The sequence below is a fragment of the Alosa alosa genome, chromosome 4 (assembly GCF_017589495.1).
Source record: "Alosa alosa isolate M-15738 ecotype Scorff River chromosome 4, AALO_Geno_1.1, whole genome shotgun sequence".
In the NCBI taxonomy this organism is placed as follows: Eukaryota; Metazoa; Chordata; class Actinopteri; order Clupeiformes; family Clupeidae; genus Alosa; species Alosa alosa.
The window spans coordinates 37,368,064-37,373,539 of NC_063192.1; positions in this window are offsets into that span (position 1 = coordinate 37,368,064).

A 5,476-nucleotide genomic window follows, 5' to 3' on the forward strand; every position below is an offset into this window, starting at 1 on the left:
TGTATGTGCGTGCGTGCTTGCGTGTGTGTGTGTAGGTGTATGCGTGCGTGCTTGCGTGTGTGTGTATGTGCGTGCGTGCTTGCGTGTGTGTGTGTAGGTGTATGTGCGTGCGTGCTTGTGTGTGTGTGTGTATGTGTATGTGCGTGCGTGCTTGCGTGTGTGTGTGTGTAGGTGTATGTGCTTGCGTGTGTGTGTGTATGTGCATGCGTGCTTGCGTGTGTGTGTGCAGGTGTATGTGCGTGCGTGCTTGTGTGTGTGTAAGTGTATGGGCGTGCGTGCTTGCGTGTGTGTGTGTGCCGTGTAATAATAATGCGTGCGTGCTTGTGTGTGTGTGTATTTAGGTGTAATAATGCGTCGCGTGCTTGCATGTGTATTGTGTTGGTGTATATATGCTGCGTGCGTGTGTGTGTATGTGCGTGCGTGCTTGCGTGTGTGTGTGTAGGTGTATGTGCGCGTGTGTGTGTGTAGGTGTATGTGCATCGCGTGCTTACGTAATGTTAAAGTGTATATGCTGCGTGTGTGTGTGTAGGTAATATGTCGTCGCGTGCTTGCATGTGTGTGTGTTAGTGTATATGCGCTGCGTGTGTGGCAGGTGCTATGTCGTCGTCGCAGTGCTTGTGTGTGTGTGTAGGTGTATGTGCGTGCGTGCTTGCGTGTGTGTGTGTAGGTGTATGTGCGTGCGTGCTTGCATGTGTGTGTGTTGGTGTATATGCTTGCGTGTGTGTGTGTAGGTGTATGTGCATTACATGCTTACGCAATGTGTGTGTGTTAGTGTATATGCTTTGCGTGTGTGTGTGTAGGTGTATGTGCGTGCGTGCTAGCGTGTGTGTGTGTAGGTGTATGTCTTGTCGTGCTTTGCGTGTGTGTGTGTAGGTGTGTAATGCGTCACGTGCTTGCGTGTGTGTGTGTGTATGTCGTGCGTGCTTGTTATGATAATGTGTAAGTGGTGTAATGCGTCGTGCTTGTGTGTGTGTGTATATGCGTGCTTGTGTGTGTGTATGTATGTAGGAAGTGCGTGTGTGTAGCGTGTGTGTGTGTATAATGCGTGCGTGCTTGCGTGTGTATTATGTGTAAGGTGTATGCGTGCGTGCTTGTGTGTGTGTGTGTGTAGGTGTATGTGCGTCGTGCTTACATGTAATATTAATGTAGGTGTATGTGCTTGTGTGTGTGTGTATATGCATGCGTGCTTGCGTGTGTGTGCAGGTGTATGTGCGTCGCGACGCTGCGTGTGTTATTAATGTATATGCGTGCGTGCTAGCGTTAATGTGTGTAGGTGTATGTGTCGTGCGTGCTTAGCGTGTGTGTGTGTAATGTCGCGTCGTGCTAGCGTGTAATGATAATGTAAAGGTGTATGTCGCGTCGCGTGCCCGTGTATTAATGTATGGGGTGTATGTCGTGCGTGCTTGCATGTGTGTTAATGTAGAGTGCCGCAATGCTTATGCGTGTGTGTGTGTATGTGCATGCGTGCTTGCGTGTGTGTGTGCAGGTGTATGTGCGTGCGTGCTTGTGTGTGTGTAAGTGTATGGGCGTGCGTGCTTGCGTGTGTGTGTGTGTAGGTGTATGTGCGTGCGTGCTTGTGTGTGTGTGTGTGTGTAGGTGTATGTGCGTGCGTGCTTGCATGTGTGTGTGTTGGTGTATATGCTTGCGTGTGTGTGTGTGTGCGTGCGTGCTTGCATGTGTGTGTGTAGGTGTATGTGCTTGCGTGTGTGTGTGTAGGTGTATGTGCATGCGTGCTTGCATGTGTTGGTGTATATGCTTGCGTGTGTGTGTGTAGGTGTATGTGCGTGCGTGCTTGCATGTGTGTGTGTTGGTGTATATGCTTGCGTGTGTGTAGGTGTATGTGCGTGCGTGCTTGCGTGTGTGTGTGTAGGTGTATGTGCTTGCGTGTGTGTGTAGGTGTATGTGCATGCGTGCTTGCATGTGTTGGTGTATATGCTTGTGTGTGTGTGTAGGTGTGTATGTGCGTGCGTGCTTGCGTGTGTGTGTGTAGGTGTATGTGCGTGCGTGCTTGCATGTGTGTGTGTTGGTGTATATGCTTGCGTGTGTGTGTGTAGGTGTATGTGCGTGCGTGCTTGCATGTGTGTGTGTAGGTGTATATGCTTGCGTGTGTGTGTGTAGGTGTATGTGCGTGCGTGCTTGCGTGTGTGTGTGTAGGTGTATGTGCGTGCGTGCTTGCGTGTGTGTGTGTAGGTGTATGTGCGTGCGTGCTTGCGTGTGTGTGTGTGTATGTGCGTGCGTGCTTGTGTGTGTGTGTGTAGGTGTATGTGCGTGCGTGCTTGTGTGTGTGTGTGTATGTGCGTGCTTGTGTGTGTGTATGTGTATGTGCGTGTGTGCTTGCGTGTGTGTGTATGTGCGTGCGTGCTTGCGTGTGTGTGTGTGTAGGTGTATGTGCGTGCGTGCTTGCGTGTGTGTGTGTGTAGGTGTATGTGCGTGCGTGCTTGCGTGTGTGTGTTTGCTTGTGATTGGAGCAGAAGGGATGGAATGCCTGGGCTTACCCAGAGACAGAGCTTGTGATTGGAGCAGAAGGGATGGAATGCCTGGGCAGCATATGGGAGCCTCGGCTGTGAGTTCCCTGTAGGTTTGAACTGAACATCTTCAAATTAGTCAGACAGAGATCAAAGGAATCCACTCTATCTGTACAGAGAGCCAGGCTGTGTGTGTGTGTGTGTGTGTGTGTGTGTGTGTCCGCGCGGCTTTGAAGTCCTTCTCTGGATGTGAGAGAAATACAGAGGGAGGGGGCCTGAGGAAGAGAGTGTGTGTGAGTGTATGTGTGTGTGTGGGTGTATGTGCGTATGTGTGTGTGGGTGGGTGTATGTATGTGTGTGTGTGTGTGGGTGTATGTATGTGTAGGTGTGTGTGGGTGTATGTGTGAAAGAGGTTAGTGAGTGGCTGTATGTGTATACGAGTGTGTGCATCTGGATGTTCAAGAGAGAGAGAGAGAGATACTTTTTGTGACTGTACAAGAGTGTATGTCGCCATGTGTCTCCATGCGTGCATTTTTGTCAACACACTTCATATATTGGTGCTGTGTGTGTGTGTGTGTGTCAGTGCTGTGTGTGTGTCAGTGCTGTCAAGTCAAGTCAAGTTTATTTATATAGCGCATTTCATACACAGAGGTCATTCAATGTGCTTTACATAAAGAAAACCAAACAATAATAACTAGTGCTGTCAAACGATTAAAATTTTTAATCACGATTAATCACATATTTTTCATTTCATACACAGATGTCATTCAATGTGCTTTACATAAAGAAAACCAAACAATAATAACTAGTGCTGTCAAACGATTAAAATTTTTAATCACGATTAATCACATATTTTATCGCATGATTAAAATTCTATTATTTTGCATTTCTGAACTTTCCAGGAGTCCATGTTAACAATATAAAGCAATTATTGTGTATCTTGATTAGGATTCAAATGAAAGCAAAGCAAGTTACTTCATTAACTTAACTGATTAATTATTATTTCAAATCAAATTTCAAAAGATGTGCAGCAGACCTGAGGCAACACAATATATTCTTCAGAAATATAGCTAATAAAGGGCATAACAAACATAAAATACTATATTCATTATCTTTGAGTTCAGTTGAAAATAAGGAACTTTTTTTACATGCGTGCACTGCCATTTTATAGGCCTACAGTCTATGGTGCACTGTCACTTGCCACATCAGTGCCACACATCAAGTTTTTAACACGCAAAACACTGGATGAACAATGGATTTTATGGAGGGGCGTCGACCAAATATAACTGAATCGTGATTTTACGGCAAAAGTCACGATGCTGGTGTGCATAGTTGTATTGAAAAAAGAATGGAATCTAATGTACAGTAAATGAATGTCGAAAGCAGAGTGCATCACACTCATGTCGGCATCGGTGTCCAGCCAATTTAAAACACCATTCAGCTGACCGGGGAGTTCAGAACTGCGTTGGTGTTTATTATGAAATCTACTCTTTGGCGGCTCGTAAAGCCCAAACAAGTGTGTGCAGCATGCCTTTACGTAACCTACTAACGGCATCATCATAAAGATAGGCTGCATTTAATCTGCATCACGCCCCATTTTAGCGGAAAACAAGTTAACATAGGCTATATATCATTGATTCTAATGGGAAAGACAGATAGCCTAATCACACCATAATTTTACTAACACGACAGTTATAAAGAATTATGTGTATGTAACTTACTCATGTCGAAACGATGTAGGCTACATTACAACCCATTCAGCATGTATTAGCTACACTTACCATATCCCATGTAAAACGGTTAGCTTGCTAGCTAGCTAACTGGAACTTCAGTATAACAGGCAGCCAATTATCTCACCTAGTTGTAGGAAAAAGGCTACGTTCATATTACAAGTGAATGAATGTGTGACTTATATTTAGTTGGTGTTAATACACATGTAAAGTTAAGCTTGCCGAACTTAGTTATAGTCAGCCACGGGCAGTTTGACTGTGCCTACATTCGTGACACTCCTGTTAGTAGGCTAAACTGGAAAGAGCAAAAAATAGGAACATAATGGTCACATTAATCCCATAAACACACAGATAACTCTTACACCAACCTTATTTTGTGCCTTTTATTCACGTTAGTTTCAAGATTGAGTAAATATAACCCCTTTTTGCTCCCCACTTCTATGCAGCATAGGTTTCCATTATCCAAACAGCTCCCTTTCCCCTAAAAGGGGGCGTGTACATGCAGCACGGTCTAGCTAGATCAAGTGTGGTGTTGTAGTTGTTCTAACGTTACTAGTTGTTGCAACAGCTTGTGAAAAAAACTACAAAGTTTGTTACACCAAAAAGAACGTTAATCTCGCGATAAAAAAATTGACGGCGTTAAAATAGGTTTACGTTAACGCCGTTAATAACGCATTTTACTGACAGCACTAATAATAAAAAATAAAAAGCATAGAAGGGCAGTATAGTCAAAGAATAGTTAAAAGGTAAAGATCATAATAAAAAGAAAACATAAAACACAAGGTAAAATCATTTAAAAAATAAAGAATAATTAGAAAGCAAAAACAAAGGCAAAAGTAGTAAAAAAGTAATAATAGACAGGTAGAATAATTATCAAGGCAGATTCAGAATTTGTAACTCGGCACAGTTAGCAGAAAGCATCTGAGAACATCCGAAAGTTGGTTCCACAGCTGAGCCGCATAGCAGCTAAAAGCTGCTTCACCATGTTTAGTTCTAACAGTAGGTTTTACTAGCAGGTTTTTCACCTGGGACCTGAGAGGACGAGAAGGTGTGTACTGCTGAAGCATGTCTAACAGGTATTTAGGTCCTGCTCCATTTACTGATTCATAAACAAGCAATAGTGCTTTAAAGTCAATTCTGTGACTTACTGGAAGCCAGTGCAAGGACTTAAGAATTGGAGTAATGTGGTCCAGTTCTTTTAGTTTTGTTAGAATCCTAGCTGCTGCATTTTGTATCACCTGAGGCTGTTTAATAGTCTTTTTAGGAAGGCCTGTGAACAGT